Source organism: Haplochromis burtoni, unplaced genomic scaffold, assembly GCF_018398535.1.
Source record: "Haplochromis burtoni strain Fernald_Lab_line unplaced genomic scaffold, NCSU_Asbu1 Contig_860, whole genome shotgun sequence".
In the NCBI taxonomy this organism is placed as follows: domain Eukaryota; kingdom Metazoa; phylum Chordata; class Actinopteri; order Cichliformes; family Cichlidae; genus Haplochromis; species Haplochromis burtoni.
Genome location: NW_024583221.1, coordinates 40,026 through 48,956, shown reverse-complemented (window position 1 = coordinate 48,956; position 8,931 = coordinate 40,026). Strand labels below are relative to the sequence as shown.

General features: G+C 41.8%; 1 pseudogene; it reads right to left on the bottom strand.

Annotated features, from left to right (window-relative positions):
* Positions 1-4,551: 4,551 nt before the first annotated feature.
* The window catches only part of LOC102290906, a 7,711-nt pseudogene continuing 3,331 nt past the window's right edge, over positions 4,552-8,931 (bottom strand).

The window sequence follows — 8,931 nt, the reverse complement described above, 5'->3', positions numbered from 1 at the left end:
ATTGTTTAATTTTTCTTTTGAGAAAAACTGAAAACGGGTCTCACAGACCCGAACACCATACAAGTGTTAAATACTTTACTCTCACTCACCATGAAAAACAGAAATATGTGTATGATAAGGGAACATGTAGAAACAACAATAGTGGAATCGTACAAAGCTCAGATGTCTTCCAGTAACCATTCAATAAAAAGGAAAGTGAAAGAGTTCCATTTACTAACGTTTTGTTTATTATGAAGCTACAGTTGGGGCTTTTTATTGTTTCTGTTTCTCACACAACGTTAAAGTTGTTTAGTTAGTTAGAATGATGGTCACAAAAATGATGGAAATATAACTATATACACACATTGTGCATATAGGCTTAACAACAAAGAGACCATGGTTTACATGCACATGCAAACAGTTTGTTCTATATTTCTTTTCTTTTTTTCTTTTTTTTTTTAATCTCTGGAAGGATTTGGCACCAGGTTTTGGTTAAATTTAGAAAAAGTTGTTTAGGTTAAAACAAATTTCTTAACAACAGTCACATTTGTTCACTGACAAACAACAAGTTTGGATCCCACTCAGGTCAAGGTACGCAAAGGAAACCTTAAATGTAAATGAGCCATGACGGCAGTTTTGGTAGAGCTGCACTAAATGACATACCGGGAAAGAGAGCAGCCTGAAACCATTTATGACAGAAATGTAAACATATACCAACACAAATCTTAAGCTTTTATTCAGGGTAAAAGAGCATGAAAGAAAAATTATTCTTTTTTTTTAATTTGTTAAAGTTTTCTCACTAAATACATTTAAAATAATAACATATACATACATACAATAACATTTAAAAATATTTTTAGTAACTTTTTGAAGATGAAGTCTGTACTCCAGACCATTCCTGTTGTAAGATGCCTTAGCAAACGAATAAAGCTAAGAAAACCACCTTTGTGTTCCAAGATCATTAAACTGAGTCAACTGTGTGCATTTTTTAGCATTTAATGCAAAATGTTTTATTAAAAATTTAATTCAAAATAATACAACAAAATTAGAGTAGAAAAGGTAATTCATGGATTTTAGGATAATTTAGTATTATTTAGTATTTCTTTTGCTTTAAAGAATGACATCCCTGCTCAGACACCACTTCTGAGTTCTGCCAGTTCTGAGTGTTTGAAAGAACTTCTTGTCATGTCGTGTCTTGTCCGGCTTTCTCAGCCTCATAAATATTCGGTGGGGCTGAACAAGACAGAAGGTAAAAGGAAAACAGGAAATGTTCAATCCCCTCTTAATTCTTCTTTTCAGAGAGTATAAGCAGGATACAGCAGATAAGATTGGCAATGCAGACCTTGATCACATATTTTGCTTCTGGAAAACGACGTGCCTACATGGTTATTATTGTGATTTTTATCACCACAATTTTGTTTAGCAGGAACTTTGAATGCACTTGCAGATCACAAGTGCTTGACTGCAGCATTTACATGTTTTTGCCTTGTATAATAATATTTGGCTTAATGCTGTGGACCAACATTTCCTTTAAGAGAATCTGTAGATACACATGTGTGATGGTAAATGCAAAAAATCTGGTAAATGCCCCAGATTTTTTTGTTCTTTCATCCGTCACTTTTCAAAGAAATTTTTAGTTAGTTTACTGTGGGCTGCATATGTCTGCTGTCTGAGAAATCTCTCTAACAGAACCCAAGAGGCACTGTTGCCTTGCAAAGACAAGTGGAAGCTCACTTTTGAGGAGCGATTACACATCACTGAACAACGTGAACAGTGTTTTTCTTTCTTTTTACACATCATGTGTTTTAACCTGTGATATTAATATGTCATAAAAATATTTTGTTTCTTTTTCAGAGGTGTGGCTACATTTTGCTCTTGACTGTCATTGTTGTAGCATCTTTCATGCCTTATTTTAGATGTGGGAAATGCTGTAAAAAAACATCAAATTGCTTGGACAGTAAAATGACGTATTACAAAGTAATTCCCTGACATTTTACAAACTGATACTGAAAGAGGAGGGGATGGTGAGGAAAGAGCTTCTAAGGACAAAAGCAAAAGAAAACCTGACTTTTTCATGAAAGGAAGAATAGATGAGGAACGATGGGAAGAGTTTTTCACCTGCTGTTTCACCTGCTGTTTATAAACCAAACTGAATTGTATCATCATGTCTGTCTGCTATATTTCTGTCTGCTCATCACTTTGTAAGCTTGACAAACTTGTAAACTGTGTTGAGCAGTCACTATTATAGGCTCTTTACCTGATAATGTGAAGCGCCTTAATGTTGCTGTAAATTGACGCTAGATAAATAAAATCGAATTGAACTGAATTGAATTTATTTGGCTTCATGGATAAAGCTGAGTATCATCTGCATAGTACTGAAATTGTATGAAATGCCTTTCAATGATGCCCAGGGGAAACATATATAGTGTAAACAGGATCTACAACAGAACCTATAAATGAAACCAAAAAACCCCCCAAAAAACAGATAACTACAAATAAAATGCAAACTTCTCATGCTTGTAATGTAATTGTGTAACTGTGTTAATGCAAAACATCACTTTTTTTAAAAATTACAGAACATAGTATCATCCAGCTCTGAGCAGCAAAGGTTATTGGAGGAATTTTAAGCCTGACAAGATAAATTCACGAACAAGTTCTTTTTTTTCTCTTTTTCTTTTCTTTTTCTCGTTCTTATATAAAAATGTATCATCAAGACATTGTTACTAGAGAATGACCCAAATGCCAGAGTGCAATAGGCAGAGTAGACTATGGAGAGGTCACCAGTCTGTTTCAGGCCAAACACAGCCACACAAACATTCATGTCACTGAAGAGAGAACCTTGCAGACCCCACACAAAAAGACATCAGTCATTAAGCTGGACTTAAAACCAGGACTTTTGTTCCTATGAGGCAAAGGCGTTAACAAATGTGTATACGCTCACAAACACAGGCATATGAATGCAGATGTAGACACTGGTTTCTTTCCACTAACTGCATCTTAATATTCTGTACTTATCCCAGCACCTGTTTAATTTATATAGCAGTGTATAGATTTATTAATTTCATTTAAACGTTATTAATCCACTGAATGGCTGGTCTGGACCCATATTATTCTCAGTATTGTTTGTGGTGGTGTGGCTTTATGTGTAATAACAATATTTATGTTGCTATCGTTGTTGCTATGGCAATTATGATAATTTTTATTGTTATAATCTTTTTGGTTAATATTAAAGTTATGTACTGTGCTTAATGCTTGTAATAATATTAGTGGATACTTCTGCCTCTTCTGAATAAATTATCAGTAAATTTAGCCAATTGTCCAAAAAAAGTATAACAATTTTCATTCTCGTTCCTATTCTCTCATTCATGTGTATAGAAAAACAGTTATATACACATAAAGTTGGGGGAATAATTATTTGTTCGCCTGGTGAATTTTTAAGTTTGCTCATCTACAGTGAGAAATTCAGGAAAAAAAGATTTTTTTTAAAAAAATGAGTCATCGAGTGAAATAAGAATTTGTTCTTCAAGCAGAACGTGCTATAGAGAAACTGTTGTTGGCTATCAGAGTGGTGAGGCGTTTCTTGTAGTTGGTAGGCTTGCAAACATTTCAGAAGAGATTTTGGCCCACTTGTCTTTACAGAAACTCTTTTATTGCCTTACGGTTCTTTGCTGCTGTTTGGCATCTCGATGGTTCAGCTCTTAGATTTTCTACAGCAGTGAGGTCTGGGGACTGGCTACTTCATGACCTAAAAGTGTTTCTCCTTAACCACGCCTTTGATGTTATCATGTTTTTGGTTCATTCTCTACTAGTAGTCTTTGTTTGACTGTGGTCCTAATTGCCTTTAGATCAATAGCAACCTCCCCATGAGGCAAGATCTTGCATTGAACTCCTGACTGAGCGTGATTGATGGACATTTTATATTTAAAAAAAGAAAAAAAAGCTTGTGACTAAGTGTGTAATTACACTGTAATTGAATGTAATTTCAAGGCATTTCATTTGAAATGACAAGTATACTTCTTGAAAGGCGATACACCATAAGTAATACCATAAGTAATAAGTTTCTTATTGTCATACAAATCTGTAGCTCTCCTGTAGTACACCTGCATTACCAGTAGATGGCAGCAAACTTCCACTGTATGTCAAAGTCATGTAAAGGTTCACTGAGTTTTCAGACTCTGTGGGTTTGTACTGATTCAGGAACAGGTGAGAAGATGATGACCCAGAAGTCCAGTCTGACTCACAGGTTAATAAGTTTGTAGTTTTTCAAACAGCAAAACACATCAACTCTCTGTTTTAATGATAAAGTACTGAGTGAGACACTGAAGACAGAAAGCAGTTAAACACTGATCATCTCCTGACAGCCCCAGATTTATTTCAGCACCACTGATATGTAATGAATTTCAATTTCAACTTCTAGTTAAAAGAGAGAGAGAGAAAAATAATCCCCAAATTACTGAAGTATTAACTCCTAGTGTATCCTAGCCCCCCCACCCCTAAAATGTACTGGCATGGCATGGTGTGGCAATAGAAGAAGATGAGGGATACACACACAACTAACGTGGGGGACACAACAACTGGCAGGGAAAAACACAGGGCTTAAATACATACTGAGGTAATCAGGGAATGTGAAACGGGAGGAGAGCACAGCTGGGAGTAATCGGACATGACAAGACCAAAGGGAAGCAAAACTCAATACACTGACATATGACACAGACTTTCAGAGTAAAACAGGAAACATCACAGATGTGCACTTGACTGGGGAAACATAGAGACATGGGACTAGGAAGACATGAAACATGACTGACTGGGGGACAAGAGAATAAACACAAGGTCAGAACTAAACCTAAAAGCTAGAAATCACAATAATCAAAAGGGCACAACCAAGGACTCAGAACAAAAACCATAATGTAAAACAAACCAAAACACCAGAACTCAAAGTGCTGGGTCACAAAGACCCAGAACCGTGATAGTACTTCCATTGTCTTGAGGATGGATGTGAAGGTTTTCTGCTGAGAAAACCAGCAATAAAAGCAGGAAACATCTGCTTTCATTGCTCAGCTGGACTTTGCTCTCTGCCTGCTTCTGTTATTTTTAATTTTAATTCCAGGATTTCCTCAGTATGACTCACAGTGGAGCTGTGAAGAAACAATCCCTCCCTATGAGTTCTGTTCATACTGTTTGTGTAACTGTGTGTTTAAGTCTGACTCATTCCAGACTGGATGAGTCGAAACTGGATTTTTATGATTGGGGCTCTGTTCCAAAAAGCGGGTGTAGTGAAAAGTCCGAGTTTATTAACCATTAAATGAAGGAAACTCAGTGATTTCCACATAGAGAGACAAAGCCTACTTGCACTGACACCTCATAGCTCCCCATACTGAGTGCTCAAACTATCAAATGCATATCTGTTTCCAGCCTGTCAGCATAAAGCAAGTATTTTCTTAAATTTATTCATTAATCTCAGTGTCTTTTTGGCCGTCATGTCTGCAGCCTGACAGGCACTCAAAGAAAGCTGGACTTCATTGAGATACCAGCTATTTGCTCTACGGGCATTTATGTATTAAAAACAGTCCTCACTAGTGTTATAACCTCAGGATAAAAATGCTCAGAAACTCAAGTGCCAGTTTTAGGACGTTTACTGACCACTTTTAGAAACAACTACAGCTAGTCGCACACATACAGGAAACTGTCCCACACATAACATTCCGGCAGGGAGAACCCTGAAAAACCTCTGAAGGTTCCAGGGTGCAACGCCCCCAAACAGACATTAACAACAACACTGTCTATAACACTTCCCCCCCCTTAAGCAAAAACCCACAACATAGCAATTATGCATAAGTACGAAAAGAGAGGGAGAATTCAACACCACATTATTTTAACAATTCAGTCTATCAGGGGGCTTGTGCTGCCTCTTTGACCTTCTCAGTCCTGCTGCTGGGTTCTCCAGGCTAGGAGCCTGCTGAGCTCCTGTGGCCGGGTTCGGCTCAGGTGACTTAGATTGCTCCACCAGCCCTTCTGGTGATACTGAAGAACCAATCCCGATCTCAGGGGCTGCTGACACGACTTCCCCTTCGGGTGAACCACTGTGAGGCCTCACAATGTCTACAGCCCTGTTTCCACCATGTGCGTGGGAACCACTCTGAGCCTTGTTCTCAGCTCCATCCATGCGGGCTCTCACATGATCCTTGTGCCTGCGAACTTGTCTGCCATCCAACAACTCCACCACAAAAGATACTGGCCCTGAACTGTGGTGAATGACGCCAGGCAGCCACCGTGAGCCCACCCGTAAAGTTTTTGATATACACACAGTCTCCCTGCTTGAAAACACAGCCTATGGCATGTAGATCATGTCTCACCTTCTACCCACCTTGTGACTGGGTGGCGAAGAAGGTCCAGATGAGATCTAGGCTTCCTCCCCATCAGCAACTCCGCTGGGGACAAGCTTGTGGTTGTATGAGGCGTGATGCGATACTGAAACAGGAAACGGCAGAGCCTCTTTTCTATGGAAAGACCTGGCATTTTTTTTTAGACCGTCTTTCAGTGTTTCCACGGCGCACTCTGCTAAGCCATTGGAGGCAGGGTGGTAGGGTGCTGTGCAGATATGTCGGATCCCATTTCTCTCCATAAATTCTTGGAAAACCCCACTTGTGAACGTGGGCCCATTGTCCGTGACCACTGCCTCAGGTAATCCATGTGTTGCAAAGATTCTCCGGAGTGTGTCTGTGAAGACTGGGGCTGTGATGGTCGGTATTATGTGGACATCCAGCCATTTTGAATGCGCATCCACCAACACCAGGAACATGTGGCCCAAAAAGGGGCCGGCAAAATCTAGATGAAGCCTGGACCATGGACGGCCAGGCCACTCCAATGGGTGGAGTGGGGCAGGTGGTGGCATTTTTTGGTTTGACTGACATTGAGAACAGGTTTTTACTTTGTCTTCCAAGGCACTGTCCATTCCCGGCCACCACACGAATGACCTTGCCAGACTTTTCATTCGCGAAATCCCTGGATGAGCCTCATGCAACACTTCAATGATCTGTGACCGACCTAGAGGCGGAACAATGACTCGGGAACCCCACAGGATTCAGCCATCTTGAACACTGAGCTCCTGCTGACGCTTGGCATACGGTTTGAGCTGATCCTGCTCCACTGTTGCTGGCCAGCCCTGCAACAGCCACTGTTTAACCTGAGATAACTCTGGATCCCGTTCAGTCCATGCTTTGATGTTTTTAGCACAGACCGGAGAGTTCGCCAACCTGTCCAGCAAAAACACAGTTTCTGGGGTCAAGTTCGACTGGTCGGGGACCTCCGGGAGGGGGAGGCGGCTGAAAGCATCTGCATTCGCATTTTCAGGTCCCGCCTTATAAACAATGCGATACTGGTATGCCGACAGTGTTAATGCCCAGCGCTGAACCCGGGCTGAACCCATGGGTGGGATGCCTTTTGTTTCACTAAAGAGACTCAGGAGGGGCTTATGGTCTGTAACAACAGTAAATGGGCGGCCATACAGGTACTGATGAAATCGTTTCACAGCAAAAACTATTGCTAAGCCTTCCTTCTCAAGCTGTGAATAGCCCTTTTCTGCTGCTGTGAGCGTACATGACGCATATCCGACCAGTTTCTCTTCCCCCTCTTCCATGCGATGGGAAAGAACAGCTCCTATGCCATATGGGGAGGCATCACAGGACAGGACCACCTCCTTCTCCGGATCAAAATGCACCAGGAGCGGTGCCGATTGTAACAGTTCTTTTACCTGTCTGAAGGCCTTCTCCTGTGCTTGGGCCCACCTCCACTTACTGTCTTTGTGCAGTAGCCCATACAGGGGAGCAAGCATGCTGGAGAGGTCAGGCAAAACCTTCCCATAGTAGTTCACTAAGCCCAAGAATGATCTTAGTTCAGCTACATTCTTTGGACTCGGGGCTTCTTTTACTGCCCTCACTTTCTCTTCCAGTGGGGACAGGCCCTGTGCAGAGATGCGATGACCCAGGTATGTCACGCTAGGGGCTTGGAAAACACACTTACTGCGCTTCAAACGCAACCCAGCTTCTGAGAGCTTCTTCAACACCTGCTCAAGGTTACGCATATGCTCCTCTTCTGTTTTACCTGTAACTAAAATGTCATCCAAGTAAACAGCAACACCAGGAATGTTTTGCAGAAGATTGTCCATGGTGCGCTGAAAGATAGCCGGACTGGATGCAACGCCAAACACCAGGCAGTTGTACTTGAACAGCCCCTTGTGTGTGTTTATTGTCACTTTTTTTTTTGATTCCTCATCCAGCAGCAACTGCTGGTAAGCATGACTCATATCCAACTTTGTGAATGTCCGACCACCCGCCAGTGTGGCAAACAGGTCATCCACTCGAGGCAGAGGGTAGGCGTCGAGCTGAGAGGCTTGGTTTACTGTCAGTTTGTAATCACCGCATATACGCACCCCTCCGTCCTCCTTCAACACTGGTACAATCGGGGCTGCCCAGTCCGAGAACTCTCTTGGCTCAATGACCCCTATCTGTTGTAGTCTCTCCAACTCTGCTTCCACCTTGGCCTTCATGGCGTATGGTACAGTGCGTAGTTTGAAAAAGCGTAGCTGGGCAAAAGGGTCCACACACAGCTTCACAGTGGTGCCCCGGAGAGTGCCCAATTCATTCTTGAACACATCTGCATACTTTCCCAGTAACTCTGCTATTACCGTTACATACCTGATTTCCCTCCAGTTCAGGCGGATTTTCTGCAGAAGGTCACGACCCAGCAGACTAGGCCCCTCCCCTTTCACCACCAATAGTGTTCCTGCAACTTCTTGACCCTGATATGCTGCATGCACCTCTATAGCACCAAGCAGGGGAATGCATTCACCCGTGTACTGTCTCAGGCTTATCTCAGTCGCTTGGAGAGCTGGTGCCCCGCCCGAGTGCCACAAGCTGTGGTAGGTGGCTTGGCTGATCACCGAAGCTGAAGCCC